Here is a 17,783-nt window from a genome sequence, read left to right as displayed (position 1 = left end):
AGCCCTGTGGCTTCTCGGGTGATGGGAGAGGAGACAAACTGACTTGGGAAGAGTCTTGATCTTTCTGCCTCTGTCCCCCAGAAACACTGGCTACTCTGGGGCCATGGCTCCTGGAGACTCCTAACTCCTTGAGAAACGACCACCCACAAACACTCAACACACGATGTCAGGAGCCCAGCTCAGGGAGCATTGGTTTGATTTGCCTACTTGACATCTAACCTGTCCTAAAGCTCTTTCTAATCACATCTATTCCCAGGACCTATTAGTGAGGTGCTCCAGCTTCTGCTTAGTCCTTTAGGCTGGTCAGAAAGGCACAGTATATAGCAAAGTCCCCTACTGGGGTGGCTGTTGCTTGGAAGCAGGAAGGCTAAGGGGCCCGCAGCTGCCCAAGGGTGGTGTAGGTGTCATAGGCTCCACTTAGCTCCTCAAAAATAGGGATCAGGTTCAGCAACTCGGTATCTGCCATGTTATCAAACCAGGACTGCACAGGCACTGCGTTCTCTGGGTGGAAGATGTAACAAGCAGGTGAGTTGTCCAGGATGAGGGTCTTCCTCAGGTCCCTCCCCAGGCGGCTAAGGTCCTTGACATAGCACCCCTGGTGGAATACACAGGTCTCCCAGAACAGGTGGACCGGAACACCCCACACCGGTCCAGCAGGGTCTGTCACAGGGTGGGCATACTTGGCCAGGCTGTCAGTGAAGAGTACACATTAGAAGAGTTCCCCCATCCGTCTCAGGAATTCATCCACATAAGGCCTCTTGAGCACATACACCTGGTGAGTGGTCCCTTCAATCTCTACAGGCGCTAAGAAGTCAGCATTGTTGATTGGCTTAAAGGAACTATGCACAAGGGTTTCATCCAGATCAGTGACCATGCAGATTCTTCCTTGATCTTCTTCTCTCACCTCTGGGAGCAGGCAGGTCCCAGGGATCTGATAAAACTGGCATTGGAGACACTGGAGGAGATCTGACTTAGTGATGGTGTTGGCTTCCTCCTTGTACACGGCGAGCTCAGTGGAAGAGTTTGACTGACCAACATGCTGAGAAAATAGCAGAAAAGGGTCTAGAAGATCTTCCGCCCAGGAGGCTTCTTAGGAGAGGACTTGGAGGCTAGCCTTGCTTGGTGATCACCAGGGCGTCTTCCCTCCGCGCCTGGATAATGATGGAGCCGTGTTCCATCTAATAATCCCGCGGGCCCGAGCTGGCTGGGCGTTGGGCTGGGGGTCTGGGCAGGGGTCCACTTGGGATCCCGCTCCCAAGACTCCCACAGCTGTTCACATCCCCTCTCTTGTTTCCTCCCCTGGCCGGGAAGCGGGGAGGCCTCTACAGAGGGAGGCCGCCCAGGCAGTGGCTTCCCTGGGTGCCCCAGGCCGGGATCCCCCCTTGGCAGCTCCAGGCTCCTCAGTTTGGGTCCAACATGGAGTTATACTTTTAGTTTTGACCCAGTTTAAATCTCAAATTCAGAGATAGGAGAATGATGACACATCTCAACAAAGTTCATTTTGCTTTCTTTCTTTTTTTTTTTAACCTGACATCAGAGCAATTTTGTTTATTTAGTTTCAGAAAAATAAAATTCCGATTTATTGTTGGACATCACTGTTTCACACATAATCAAACAGGCAAACAAACAAACAAACAGCAATCTTTTTAACCTTTGGCCCTTTTAGATCGCACTATTTGCAGAATCCAAGTTCATTTTTCTTGAGTAAAGGAAAAAGCTGATCAACAGTACCCACTTTCATCAAGAGTCTAACTATTCCATCATTTTACTCTCATGCTTTGGTAATATTTACAGCAGAGTTACATACTAGGGTTAGAAACACATTTAGACTACAGTGTAAATGACTAGTGACTTGTCATTTCCTCTGGCATAGTTCACATTAGAAACAGAGATCAAAGCCTGAGCTCAATCTGAATCAGTAGCTGATGGCATTAACAGTGTGTGGGCTTTTGGGTAGGGATTATGACAAAATGTTAAAATTGTTCAACTGATGTTCCTATTTGCTAGGATTTCACAGAGTAGTAAATGGAGTTAGAGTAAATATAAATGACTCTGGTGAGGTAGAACATATTAGGTTCAAAAGCTGTGAGTGATTAGTAGGATAACAAATCTAATTAGGAGGATGGAAAAGGTAAAAGATAATCTGAATGCAACTTATATCACATTTTTGGTTTAAATATGGAAGATTTAAAAACATATGCTTAAATGATAGCTATTGCAAGCAAAGAAAAATAACTCGACCAGGATCTTAGTAAAAGAATGAGAACAATATGTACAAAGCAGGAAAGGTGGTGAGCCCATAGCACTTGCCTTTTGGAGAAGCTAAACAATGCAAAAAGATAATGGATGAAAGCTCAGCATGATTCTGCATAGCAGGCAGAAGCGATGAGAATCATGACAAGATCAGAAACTAGAAGAACAGATTTTCTTCCAGAGAACATTCAGTCCAGAAAAGTGGTAAATTAGAGAGGATTATTATTGGGATTTTTTTGGTGGAAATTGGGTATATGTCTTAGAAATAGCCTTTAATGCTTTGTATATGAAATATCTGTCTTATACCATAAAAGTTCTATGACACAGAAATACAGAGAGTCCCTGATCCATGATCATTTGACTTAAATTTTTTGAACCTTACAGTGTTGAAAATGCAATATGCATTCAGTAGAACTGTACTTAGAATTTTGAGCTTGATCTTTTCCTATGCTAGAGATAACTAAGCGTGCAAAAGTCTCTGGTGTTGCTGGATTGTGTCAGCTGCTGCAACTTCCAGTCAATCACATAACCAAGACAGCTCTACACAGCTTTGAACTACTAATCTCTGATTTTCCATTAGGTGAGATGCAGTAAATGAATTTTTTCTTTTCTGTGGTTTTAGAGAAGGTTTGGACTCAGGGCCTTGTACTTGATTAGTAGGCAATCTGCCACTTAAGTTACTCTGTCTATCCCTATTTATGTTGGTTGTTTTCTAGATATAATCTTGCTTTATACCTGGAGTGATCTGAACTGTGACTCTCCCATTTGTGTTTCACTGTGTCACTGGAGTGACAGACACATACCACCATCCCTGGTCATTGTGCTTTCCTTGTGATCATTGGTCATGATAGTCTTCCAAAAATTTTTATCTGGACTGATCTTTGCAACCCACTGATTTTAACCTCCTGATTCATTATGATTGTAGGTTTGAGCCACCACGCCCTGTTAGTATTTTTGACTTATAAAAAGTAAGTCTATCAAAATTGAGGATTTTCTATAATAGGATATATGGCAAGATATAATAGAATATAATAGAATTACAGGGCATAGGGAAGGAAGGAAGTATTACATTTAGGCAAGAGAGAGGGCCTGGTAGGGAGTGAGTATAAAGTCATATGGCAGATCTTGAGTCTAACTCTGGTGTCAAAGGAGAAATTGTTATTTCTTCTTAGTTCCTAGATATCTTATTACCTATAAAAGTCCAGATACATTTTCTTAGAGATTTTCTCCCCTTCAGAGTTAAAGGGCAAGAGGGGAAGTGTCTGGTATAAAGCAGAGAGAAACCAGTTTGTTATAGATGGCATATAACCTGTTTTCTCAGACATCAAGTAATCAATTAATCCTTTTACTCCCCAAGTGGTTTTAGAGATCAACATTCACCAAAGTCCTACTATCAGGTCTACACATCATGATCACCTCATGACCTTTTAGAAATGTGGTGATCAACTTAATGATATCAGAGATCCTCCTTCCACTGGTAACTAACTTTGAGGACAATAGAGGTCCTCAAAGTGTGGCCCATAAAGAATAATGACACATTGCCTATAATGGCAATGGTCTTCTCTCCTAAACCAACTGAATCAAGCTCCAGGCATAGAGGTAGGAGTCTCTGTTTTACGAGTGGTAAGTGATTCTCATAACCAAGGTTGAGGGTATCAAGTATGATAGAAAAGTACCACATATTGTGTGCAGGGGATCTGAGTTAAAATCCCTAACTGTGCCTCTATGAGAGATGTGGTAACAGCCATAGGCCTAATTAAGGTATTCTTTATTCATTGCTGCACCAATAGATACTCTCAAGGAGTTCATGTCTAATTCTTGGAATTCTTTAGAATTTCCAACAATGGAGAACAGGATCCATAGAACAGGATCCTAATCTTCCTTATTTGTAAATTGTTTCTATGTAGTACATGTTGCTCAATTATGTCCTCTTTAAAAAAGTAATAGAGTCCTAATTGCTCGTACTTATGAATGTGATCTTATCTGGAAATGAGGTCTATATACATGTGCTAGCCATCTTCTCAGCACTATAAAAAAAGTGGTTGAGATAATCAATATAAAAATATATAAAAATGAATGGTTTGTTCTAGCTCACTGTTTTACAGTTATCAGTCTATGATAGCTCCATTGGGTGGCTCCATTGCTTTAGGTCTGTAGTGAGGCATGGTAACAGCATGTAGCAAAGAAAAATCACTAACTTCATGGCCAGAGAGTGGAAGAGGTGGGTGTTCTGCAGTCCTCTTTAAAGTGGCATCTCCCCAGTGACATCTTTATGGCTCTCCCTGTCACTCTTAAGGGTTTCATCATTTCTAGTAGCAATAGGATCAAGCATAACACATGGGTCTTTGGGGAAATATTTAAGATCCAAATTCTAACAGCAGGTATAATCAAGTTCAGGTAAGGTTACAAGGGTGAGTCTTAAGCAACAAGACTTGTAAACATGAAACTCATAAACACAGAAACATATACACAGGAAAGGAGATGAAGAGCCACTTGAGCAATTTGAGCACAGATGACCACATAGCTGGAGGAAGAGGTGTTAAAATTCTGCTGCCAGGGTGAAATGATGTTCAGCAGAGGGTTGGTTGGACGAGACAACAACTTAACCTCAACTAGAAGACTGAGTGAAAGCATGGTTCTGCAGATGCCTTGATTTTGGACTTTTGGCCTCAGGAACCATGAGCTAAGATAATTTATGGTTTCATGCCACCTAATTCCGTGACTTCATTGTAGTCATTTTAAGAAACCTACACTGGAGTCCCATCAGCTATGTTTTCACAAGGATTATACATGGAATATCACCCATGAATGGAAATCATTGAATTATATAAACCCATCACTGGCTTCTAGAAAAGATTCTATTACTGCTTTGAGAATTAGAACATATTTTCATAATATTATTTGATAATTAAAGAGTTCTCCATACCCACAATGCTACTTCTTCATGCATATCCTAGCATGAGACATTATTAATTATAATTCTCTAGATTAGTCTAGATTGCCAGATTAAGTCACCATCCTTTCAGTTGTAGTTATGCCTATCTAACCATTCGCCATCATTAGATTAACAGACTAATTCATTGACCTTGTAGTTGCAGTGATGTAGTTTGATCTCCAACTCCCCATACCTCTAACATACTTCTGATAACCAGTTTTGTTCTCTACTTTTTTTTGTTCTCTAACTATTGAACACTTCTTTTTTAAGATTGTATATGTACACACACACACACACACACACACACACACACACACACACACACACACACAGAGCAATCTAGCTTATGTCAATCAGCAATCATGTTTTTCCATGTGGTGACAAATCACCTGTTGCTCTTACTTGGCTTTTCTAGTCATAGCCTTCTGAAACTCTATCAATCACCTGAGCCACAGCTCCACTTTCAGATTTGGGGTGGATAATTGGAGATAAGAGTTGCTCATACTTTTCTGTCTAGGCTGATTTCAAATCACCATCCTCAGATTTCAGCCTCCTGAGTAGCTAGGATTACAAGGGGTGAGTCACTAGTGCCTGGCCTGGTACTCATTTTGTTAGATTGTAAGTTAATTGTCCAAAGGAGTGAAACCATTGGAATGTTGCTAGCACCCATCTTCATTCAATTCTTACTTCACACTTAAGTTGTTTACAGGTCTGGACAACCATAGATACTGTGGTTTATATCTTCAATGCCCTCCAAAGGCCCTATGTTAAATGCTTGGTTGGCAACTCATGACATTATTGGAAGGTTTTAGAACTTTTAGAAGTTGATAAAGTTAGGACATTGGAGATATGTCCTTCAAGGGGATTGTGGAACTATGGCTACTTTCTCTCTCTCTCTCTCTCCACTCTCTGACTGCCATCTGGTAAGAAGCTTTGTTCCACCATGTGGGCCTTGTCATAATGTACTTTTCCATCACAGGCCCTAAAACAACAGAGCTAAGTGACCGTGGACTGAAACCTTGGACACAGTAGGCAAAACTAAACCTTTCTTTCTTGCAACAGCTTAATAAAGCTGCAGAGAAAATAGAGATGCAAATATCTTTACTGGATGATAATTTGTTTTCTTTTCAAATATATTCAGAAAGAGGGATTGTTAGGTCTATTTTTTAAAATTTCTTAGGGCATTTCACACTGTTTTCCATCTTGAATATTTTATACAACTTGAGCCATGTTTTAGTAACCTAATTACTATATAAGCCCAAGAAATTTCTAGTATGTAAAGGACAGCAGTAGTTGTGAGCTATCATGACACAGTTTCCTAACTTTCTTAGCCTTTTTCTTTCCCTCTGGTCTTGTGAAAAACAATTCTTTCCTTCTACTTTCAAAAGAGATCCCAGAGAAGATTGTGTTTCGAGTTTAAAAACAGAACCCCACAATTCTTGAAGGTGCAACAGTGCATTGGTTATGGAGTTGGCTTAGAATTGTATTTGTTGAAGTTCTATTAAGGGTCAAGATAAATCTCTTCAAAGATGAAAGCAGCCAAGTTGGCAGAGATGAGAAGATGATTGCTTCTCAAAGGGATTTGGAAGCTATTGACCCCTAAATTGCTGTTCTTTCATCTCTTCCTAAAGGGAGTTTCTGATGGCAGTGGTCAAGGGTTCCAAATGCTTACAGTGTTCAGGTTGGATTGGTATTTTTAATCAGAAAATGCAACTTCTGTCACTCAGGTTCACTTTCTGAAAGAAATACCACAGAATCAATTGAAGGTCTCAGTCTGATGATTTGCCCTCTTAAAAAGAGGGAGAGAGAAAGTGAAGGAGAGATGGAGGGCAGAAGATAGAGAAAGAGAATATTATTAAGTTGCATGTATATTGGATTGAGAACCTTTATGGAAGAAATTTCCAGTCCCACCTAGTTATATTATTTACACATTGTCATGACCACAATGGAGATAAGAAAGGCATGTGTAAGTCCCCCCACACTCAAAAAAATTCAAGGAATAGTACTGCACTAAGGAGGAGGAAAAATAAAATCTATGAAAAAAAATTAGCATGAAATTGAAAGAGAACCTGCCTATGATCCCATTCCCCCATCTGAGCCCAGAAGATAAAAACTGTAATAAATTCATTCATCTACACCCACTTTGAATATCGGAGCAGATCAGCAGTTTCACTGATGTACAGCCAGACTTTGAAGTCTATCTGAGCTCCCTGGAATTCACCCAGACGCTTTCCAGACCATGTAATACATTGCAGATCCTTCCATGTTATGCATTCCAGATGGCCACAGCTATTCTTTGTGCCTTTTTTTCCCTTTCTTATTTGGGTTACTGGGGTAATTTGGGAATAAAGAGTGCATGCTACAATGTGAAAATTGACATACAGGTTCTGCCTTGTGCTACATAGAAATGAAAAGAGTTACAAAATGTACACATTGAGTGACAAAATGTGATGAGACAAAAGAAGGAACAAATTTTTCCCTGTTAATTTTGCTGCTTCCTGAGTAAGGAAGTTCAGGCTGGGTAGGCAGTATTCAAATTATCTCAAGATAGGACTGTACCGAGAAATTGCTAGTTCTCTCTCTCTGTCTCTCTGTCTCTCTGTCTCTCTGTCTCTCTGTCTCTCTGTCTCTCTCTCTCTCTCTCTCTCTCTCTCTCTCTCTCCCTCTCTCCCCTTCCTCCATTCATCCCTCTCTTCAGTCTTTCCTCCTTCCTCCTCTTCTCTCATTTTCCTTCTCCCCTTTGTCTCTTGACCTTAAAAATCTGGCAGCTTTCAAATAATTTACAAAACCAAGATTATTTGAAAGTAAAAGAAATGAAATGCATAATTTACACCAGGGCAATGGATTTAGAGCCCATTGACAAATCAGGATCTATGCTCACCTATCCTGGAAGATTAGCTCTCTATAAGGATGCTGAGTTATTGAAATGCTTCTTTCATTAAATTCAGCACATGTTCCGTGTGAAGAGGCTACAAGTGGCTGTTGACCCTTGAGTTTGTGGTGACTGGATTGTCCTAATCCCCACACTAAGTCAACATGTGCAGCTAATAAGTGAAAAGGGTTTGGTCAACAGACAAGCTATGTTGCCTCAAACTCACCCCAGATTGGTCCAACTGATGCTCGGGATGGGTCAGATATGGCTGGAACCTAAGATTGCTTCGGTTTGCCTCGTTCTTTCTATTCAAGCTGAAAGAAATTTGTAAATGAAGTAAAATAATGTCAGAGACCCTTTCAAACCAACCAAACAGCCTTTCTGAAAAGTCCTGAATGTAATGTGTTTTCATGACTGCTGTTCACAACAGAGTCCCTGTTTGGTGTGTCACTATGGCAGTCACTGTCAAACTTTGCTGTATATTACAGTCACCTGTAAACCTTGTTGAGGTATCAAAGCCAGAACTTTCTATATGTGAGGACTCTGATAAAATAAATATTAGAAACATCCGGAAGAATATTCCAGTCAGAAGAGTCTCCTATAGAGATCCAAGCCTCCTACAATTGTATTTCTCATTTTCTCATAAAATTCTCCATTAGGTCCATGAAAAACTAGTTCTGGAAACCTAGCCAGCTTTCCTGTGTCAGACAAAGTTAGTCCCCCTCCAAGACATCAGAAAGCAATGGTTCTCATCTGGCAAAGAAAGATGGATTTGATTTTCTGAGACACCAAACTATTGCAAGCATCTTGTTTTTCCAAGACGCTCTCATTTTCCGGCCTCGGTGGCCACACATATGCACATAAGGGCATTTTTTTCTCTGTGACGAAGCAGGAAGCTGAGGACTATCTTCTCCCTGGGGACCTGCAGCTTGCGTCTCACAGACGCAAAAGGTTCCCAGACTTTGGAGGCAGCAACTGGAATTCTGCACTTAAAGGCAAATTTCCAAATATTCTAGGGCTGCACAACAGGAAAGCACACACACACACACACGTCTGTTTTTCCTTGCTTAAAAACAGAAGTAGATGAGTCTCATGGAAAATTACATTTTCTCTGGAACTCTCAGGAAAAGTCAGACCTTAGTTTATTTGTACAATATCTATTTGTGACTTGGATATGCAACCAAAGTGATGTGCTCACAACCATGCAAAACATTGGTTTTCTGAAATCTTTTATTATTTTGCTGGTTGTAACAGTGTTATATACTTGTTTGTAAACACTTGAGGGGAAAAAAAACCAGAAAAATTATAACAAGGAAAACAAACTCCCGAAACCATGCCTACCAAAGATACAAATGTTAATATTTTGGAATTTTATATGCAAGATTTATATTTTCCTAGTACATGTGTTACAATATGGAAATCATAATTACTTTGTTGTTTGATAATGATGTTCTCACATGGTATATTTGAGAATGGCTCCAGGTTATAAAATATTATTGGATTTTCAATTTTGATTACAATAAGGTAGTCTTTCTTTCTTTCTCTCTTTCTTTCTTTTTTCCTTAACTCACAGTTCTTCTTTCTCAGTCTCCTGAATGCTGGGACTATGGACACATAACACTACATCTGACTGAAAGATACTTTCTAAAATTCTACCTACTGTCATGTCATTTGTTTCCTCTTTAAAATATTTACCTATTTCTACTGTAATGATTTACCTTCAATAAAAATTCCCAATTACTATCTTTTGGGTTTATGTGTAGATTTATAGGCACATTCTAATTATTACAAATGAGGGAAACCATGCAGCCTATGTTTCTTTGGGTCTGGCTTACTTCACTTAAATATAATTTTTCCATGTCTTCGCACTTCCTTATAAATGGGACAGTGTTATTCTTTCTGATAGAGGCATAGATAATTTACACAATTCCATTGTATGTATATACCAAATTTTCTGGATCAATTCATCCCTGAGGGGCATTTGGGTTGATTTCCTATCTTGGCTATGGTAAACAATACTGCAATAAATAAAGTTGTGCTAGTGGCTTTAGTGTAGCCTGGTTTTTGGTCAAACATCTGCACATGATTAAATAAACAGCAGTCTAAACAATCACACAATGGTAACAAAGGGCTCAATAGCTATACGCGTGTGATCATACAAAATGATTCTTATCAAAATGAACTCCAAGAAATGGTAGCAAGAGAATTTTTAAATTATACTTTTTCTTCCTTTGTTTTTCTTTCCTTTTTTCTTTGATTTACTCCATCCTGTTGTTGGTTTTATTTCTGTACCCTTTGTCTCCTATGTAAGTTTATCTGAATTGGGGAGGACAGGGGAAGCACAGAGACTGTGGGACACAGGGTGAACCAATTCAGCCGTGAAACCCACCATACTCGGTATTAAAAATGAATTATACAACCTGTGTGTGGTGGAGGGAGGGATAATTGGGAGGGAAAAAATTTGGAAAGAATAAGGGAGGGGTAACATAGTTTAAAAGGAAATGCACTCATTACCTGATTTATGTAACTGTAACCCCTCTGTATATCACCTTTACAATAATTTTTTTAAAAATCTAAAAAAAAAAATCCCAATTAACCTGAATACTCTATCAAAGGTCTTGGCATATATTGCCACTTGAAAGTTTTCATGTCCATTGGTGGTTATCTTTGCAAAGAACATGCATGGGGACCTCCTTGAGGCCTCTATCTTTTTTGTGTGTGGGTCATGGGGCTTGTAGCTGATCTGGATACTGTCCCTGAGCTCTTCAGCTCAAGGCTACCACTACCCCTGGGCCTGGGTGTTGTCCCTGAGCTCTTCAGCTCAAGGCTACCTCCCTACCCTGGAGCCAAGCCCCACTTCTATTTTCTAGAGGTTAATTAGAGATAAGAGTCTCAGGTCCTCTTCCTAACTATCCACCATCTTACCCATCTTTCTTTAGAACAATAGCATAGACAACAGAGACTTCATTCAAATTTGAGCCCTGAAAGAACATCTTATCACTGTGTATGGGATCTACTCCAGTTGGCTCTATATCCCTGTGCATTTCCTACCCAAGGACAAGAAATATTGGAGGAAACACTTGCATCTATAACAAACATATGCAGGTATGTTTTTCTTGTCATGACCCCTTGAACAGTACCATATAACAACTATTTTGTCACATGCATATTGCATTCTGTATTCTAAGTAACCTACCCAGAATGTGTAGAGTGTTTATGAGTGGAACCTATACTCAAATACTCTGCCATATTTACTGAAGATTATCGGAAGAATTTGACATTCGCAGAGAAATTTGGGAACAGACTCCCAGACCAGCAGTATCCCCTGCAGTTACCCAGGAATGATGAATGTATTTGTAGCTTAGGTTTATTCCCTTGGAACAAGGGTTCCTTTCAATCAGCACCCTCCCTCCAGGCTTCTACCCCAGAATACAGGCAGACAGGCCTTCCCCACCCCCTGTGACCCTGTCCTGAGGCCCTGTTCTCTGTAGGATTCTTCTTTTGCATAAGTTCCATTCATTCCAAAGGAGCAAAAAGTTCTGTTTGCCCTTCATGTCTCAACCTAAACAAAATTTAAGCCAGGTAAATGCACATAACAGAGCCTTGCACTTTGAAGAAGCCCCTTCAGCAATATAAAAGATATTCAAATACTTATAATATTGGAATTGAAAAATGACTTCTTTTTTGTATTGGTATTAGGGCTTAAACTTGGGGCCTAGACATTGTTCCTTAGTTCTTTTGCTCAAGGCTGGTGCTCTACTACTTGAGCCACCACTCCATTTCTGGCTTTCTGGTGGTTTTCCTGAACAGGCTTTGAATCAGGTTCCTCAGGTCTCAGCCTCTTGAGCAGTTAGAATTATTGGTGTGACTGTTGGTGGAAGTGTAAAATCATTCAACCACTATGGAAAGCAGTATGGTGGTTCCTCAAAAGACTAAACAAAGAGCTCCCCTATGACCCAGCAATTCTACTACTTAGCATTTGCCCAAATGTCCAGAAACAAGCCCATACTAAAGCCACTAGCACAACAATGTTCATTGCAGCACTATTTACCATAGCAAAGATATGGAACCAACCCAGATGCCCCTCAGTAGATGAATGGATCAAGAAGATGTAGTACTTATACACAATGGAATTCTATGCTGCTATCAGAAGGAATGACATTGGCCCGTTTGTAAGGAAATGGAAAGACTTAGAAACAATCATATTAAGTGAAGTAAGCCAGACCCAAAGGAACATAGACTCAATGGCTTCCCTCATTTGTAATAATTAGTACACATCTAGGATTCTCCTAGCAGAGGATTACAATAGTACAAAACCTAGATTCATAAGGTCAAAAAGTTGAGACTAAATGAAAGATCTCTAGGGTATGGAAACAAGAGCTTTTATCTTATGTGATTGTTTTTCTTAATGTACTATATTATTTCTCTTCTCTTTTGTTGCCCTTTGGTTAATCTCATATTGTTACTATACCTGACTGTGTTACCTGGTATATTGTATATATGTATGATTATCTGAAATAGAAAAGGGAAGAGGGGAAAACAAGATGATTGGGAGGGTGTGGGTGGAAGGAAATGGGAAAAACATGAGAAAGGGTATTAATGTAACTGGCAAATGTAACTGTAATCCCTTTATACATTACCTAGACAATAAAAAATGAAATGGCAAAAAAGCATTATTAGTGTGAGTCACTAGTGCCCAATTTGAAATCAATATTTACTAAAAGTTGCAAGCAAAAACTATTGATATGTCTCAGTGATAGCTCTTGTACATGTACAAGCAAGACTCTGGCTTCCATCCGCAGCACTGCAAGAAAACAAAAAACATAATACATTTTGAAATGCAAGCTTGTTTTTCTTTTTTCAGATACTGGGGCTTGAACTCAGGGCCTGGTACTGCCCTTAGCTTTATCCATTCAAGGCTAACCTAGACCTGCACTCTAATGGTCTTAATATACTCTATTGTTAAATACTCAGTCTTTTCTGTGCATTTTATCTCTCCTTATCCTAGCTTCGCAAAAACAGGTGAACTACATTAGTCTAGAAAGCTCTACTTCTCCCTGATATTACCAAAGATCTCAAATTATAATTAACATAAATAAGAGAATAATTTAATATCAGAGCTTTTCTAAGTTACTTTGTGACAATGTCACTTTCAGAAGATGTTAAGTGCTTTATTTTTTGACCACCCTATTAGCAAATTAAAAATTAGGCTGACATGACTTTCCTCTGGAAACTTGTTTACGTTTGTACTCTGCCCAAGAGGAATGTTTTGAATCTGAGCTAACTAAGCACTCTCTGGGATCTGGTGTTTAAAATAATAAAGAACACTCTGGAACATTTAAGCCAGACTGGAGGCTTTCCTGTCCAACACCTGTCATTTTCCATCTGTGGCCACAAAATTTGGCTGGGAGCTCATGTGCTTTTCCTAGCAGAGGCCTGGCAGATGTCATCCTATTAAGTCATATGATTAGAGTCCTAAGGAGACCTGTTTCTATCTCCCTGTAATTTGCTACAAGGGGAATGAAGGTATCTTAACATCTAGCATAGACAAATTTTAAAATGTAATAAGAGATTTAAAACCTGTGGCTAACCCTGTGTGCAGACTACTAAAGCTTCCCAATTCACAGATGCTCTTTTAGCGAGCTACAGAAAAGCTGCCCTTAACTAGCAGAAGAAATAGACTCTCTGCTACCTGTAAGGTTAGAGTGGGATGGAATGGCATTGCTAGCAAGCCATGTCCCTCACAAGCAAGTAAGAGCATTGCAGGGTTTTCCCTGCCAAGGCTGGAGGGTCTTGGTGAGGAAATTGGTCATGGAGGGAATGGAACTGCTGCTACTCTGCGCCTATTATTTGACTAAGTGCTTGGGTTTTACATTGGTTCTCCATGGCAAAGAATCATGTTAAACCTAGATTTTGGAAAGTTAGACCACATAGAGCTATTTCTGTTTGTATTTTTGTCTTTATCTTTAACTAGTTGTGCAAAGGGATTTTGACTCACCATGTCAGTTTTTGACTACAATGCATTTAATCAATGTCATCCCTCCCATTATTCTCCCCCACCTCTCCTAACCTCACCCATCCCCTTAATCATTTCACATGTCTATTGAATATTATTCTCCTGCCCTTCCTCTCTCCATTGATCTGTCCCACCCCCTTCCCCAACCTCCTTGCCCCCCAACAAGCTTCAGATTCCTAGTACTCTTTTTGTTAAGCAGTAAGTTAGAGTTTGAAGGAGTTACAACATTGCACTTCTACCTTGCAAGTATCATGCTTTAGACAATAGATTTATGTATATAGGCATATGATTTCCTATGTGTTTATCATTTAGATTTAACTGCCACATATGCTATTTTGTACTCTATTTTCTAAATACAATTTTTTTGCCAGTATTTATTTTGAACTTAGGGCCTTACACTCTCTTGGCTTGCTTCCTTGGATAAAGCACTGACACTTGACCTACACCTCCAGAGCTGATTTAGTTGGCTAACTGGAGATGAAATCTCATGAACATTTCTACCCAGGCTGACCTCAAACTATGATCTTTCATGTCTCAGCTTCCTGAGTAGCTATGATTGCAGCATGAACCAACACATCTGGCATGATAGTATGTTTTTTTAATGCGGTATAATCAATCTTGTTCCCCTCAAGATGTAGATACTTAAAAATAAATTAATAACTGAGGTAAACTTCTTCATTTGTGAGGTTGCCCACAAGAAGCTTAGTCATCCACTGCTAACACATGGATCAGGAGTCATCAGCCCCCTTCTTCCTTCTGGCACTATGCTGTTCTCTCATCAGAACAACCATTGGGGTGTTCTGCCATAATATGAAGACTCACTCATTTTAAGTTGTCACCAAGCTCAATCTAGATACCTGTTTCCATCTTCTTTAGAACAGGGCCTCTTAATAGGGACAATTATGAATTAGTGTATGCAGCCATAGTCAGACTGCGTTGCTGTGAAAACTATTGAGACAATCAACTCAGAAGTAGGAAAAGTTTATTTTGGCTCAGGGTTTCAGGTATTTCAGCCCAATGTCACTTAGCCCTGTTGCTTTGGGCCTGTAACAAGGAGAGTGCCTGTGACAGGCAATGGGATATATAACAAAAATACTCATTTCGGGGCAGCCAGAAAGCAAAAAGAAAGAAACAGGCTGAATCTTACAGCTGCCTTTGAAGGTGTGGCCTTCTGGATGTACCTTCCTTCCACTAGGGTCTACCTCCACAGATTCTACCACCTTCTGTTCTTCCACCTTCTACCAAATCTTTAGCATATAGGCTTTGGCAGATACTTATGATCCAAACTATAGGATGTGTGTGTGTGTGTGTGTGTGTGTATGTTGTTTCTCTGCTTTCAACTTCTAGCTGAAAGTCCATATTTCTTTTAGTTATGAATATAAGCACCTATAACTTTCGTACTGACAAAAAGTTGTATTCAACACTACAAATTTAGAATATGATTGTCTTCTCTTTTTGCACCTATAGAACAGACTCCCTTCGCTGTGCCATCATATTCTGTGATTTAGTGTACAAGGGACAACTACAGTCTAAAAATATTAGTATAATGCAATGAAGAATGAATGTTACTATAGTGTAATGAAAAATTAAGATGTTTTGAGAGGGAGAGACTACATTCACTCAACTTATTGCCAATATATTTTGCTAGTAATTTCCATTTGATGAACTTTTAATAAGTTAGAAATTCAGTTTTGTATGCATGCATATGTGTATGCATATATGTATGCATATAAAGAAAAATCATTGAAGGGATGGTTTGATATTATATAAGGTTTTAGGTACCCCCTGCGAAGATTTCACAAGTAAATAGTGAGCACTGTACCACACATGCCTGTTCCTCAAGGGGAATGTCAGAGAGTATCCCTTCACAGTGTACTGTACTATTCCCAGGATTTCAAAGCTGTGGGCTCCTTGTCACAGAAGTAGAACTATATCTTATACTCAAGTCTTCATTTTTCTCGCTCTTTACTCTGTGTCCACAGATGAGCTCTTTTTTCCTCCTCACTTTCAAATGGTTGAAAACCATTTTAAAAATAAACAAAAGAACCTAAAAACCCTATTTCCCCTCTCCACCAATTTGCCTCTGCTAATCAAACAGTCAGAAACAAAGGTCTCCTGAAATCTAATCGCAATTGTGGGTTCTATAACAGTAAATGCTATGCTCCCAGCTTTCTCTTCTTTTCCCTTTGCTTGCTGATATAGTCTCCGGATTTATGCCAATGCCTCCCTGGTCACTGTCCATGTGTTAGCCCTTTCTGGTGTGTTAAATAGAATTTCAGAGTTCAAGTCAGAAAAAAAAATTACTATGTCCGGATGTTCAACTGCTTATGGATGTGGCCAGCAGCACTTTTGTGTGACAATTCAAGCTAGTCCTCTGTTTCAACTCGAATCATTTATAAAGGCAGGTCTTTTCCTGACGATACAGGCAGAGAAAGGGCAGCCAGCGTGGGTGGTCTGGGGCTCCCTAGCCCAAACTCAGGGAACGATGACATCAGCTCTCCCAGGCAGTAGGCCTGAGTAGCCTGCATTATCTCTGCTAGAGCATTCATCACCAGACAGGCAGCAGGGACAGGGACATTTGGAAATGATATTTTAAAACTTGACATTGAGAAAGATTTCAAGATATTTTTTTTACAAGCATTAGTGGAACACTTCTGTAACTGTATACATTTTGATGGGGAAAGGGATGTCATGATATTGCAAACTGGCCCATGAGTCTCCTTGTGCCTGTTTCAATTGTTAATTCTGGGTTTTATTCTTCTTTCTTCTCCTCCCCAAAGCACTGTTAATAGTCTTTTCTCAGACTTCTGGTAAGCATTCTGGGTTGGCACAGAGAGGAAGCAGACACAGTATTCTGCATGGAGTTGAAGAAATTTTCAATCTAAATTAAAGTTTATGCAAAATGCAAATGAAAACAGACAAATTTGAAATTTCCACCAGCTTTTCAAGGATATTGAAGACTATGTAACTTTAATGAATGTTCCTGAGTCCTAGTCCAGGGACCTGGTGAAATTTGTGCTCCAAGTGAAGAATCTGAGATAAACTGCATCTCCATCTTTCTCTATGACACAGGTCATTTCATCTCCCTGAGGTTATGATCTAGTATAAGCAATTTCTATTCTTTACCCAGGTATACAGTTCCTCCAATAATACTTATGATCCTCGCCTCTCAACTGAATAATTAGTTTCTTCTTATACTCATTTTATATTCATCTAAATGCTTAGTAGAATTAACCTACTCGAGTTTAAATCATGGATCTGTCTGAATAGGTTTTATGATATTGGTTAAATTGAATGAACTTCTTCATTTCTTTTTTGGAACATGGGTCATAATAATTGGTATGTAACTTAGTGTTACTTAGAGCAGATGACATTACAAATACACAGTATGTATTGAAGGATGAGCCTACAGTAAATGCTGAGTGTATGTGAGTCATGGAATGTTAACATCATTGTCCTTTTGTCTCCTTCTAATATGTACTCAAGTCACTTCTATGAAGTTATTTTCCTCTCTCAAAGTGACTTGTATTGAGAGCAGGAAGATACTACGACTTATAGCTATATCCTACCTACTCAGGAGGCTGAGATCTGAGGATCTCAATCAGCTTCGGCAGAAAATTCAGAGATTTTATCTCTAATTAATCAGCACGATTTCCAAACTAGAACTGTGGCTCAAGCCCTAGAGTTTTACCCTTAAGGGAAAGAGC

At 39.5% G+C, this 17,783-nt stretch overlaps 1 pseudogene; it reads right to left on the bottom strand.

Annotated features, from left to right (window-relative positions):
* Nucleotides 1-367: 367 nt before the first annotated feature.
* LOC150064899 (carboxy-terminal domain RNA polymerase II polypeptide A small phosphatase 2 pseudogene) lies at nucleotides 368-1,178 on the bottom strand (annotated as a pseudogene).
* Nucleotides 1,179-17,783: the final 16,605 nt, after the last annotated feature.

The sequence above is a fragment of the Megascapheus bottae genome, chromosome 3, assembly GCF_031878675.1.
Source record: "Megascapheus bottae isolate mThoBot1 chromosome 3, mThoBot2.hap1, whole genome shotgun sequence".
Lineage (NCBI taxonomy): Eukaryota > Metazoa > Chordata > Mammalia > Rodentia > Geomyidae > Megascapheus > Megascapheus bottae.
Note: the sequence above shows the minus strand (reverse complement) of the source record. Positions and strands in the feature narration are given on the sequence as shown.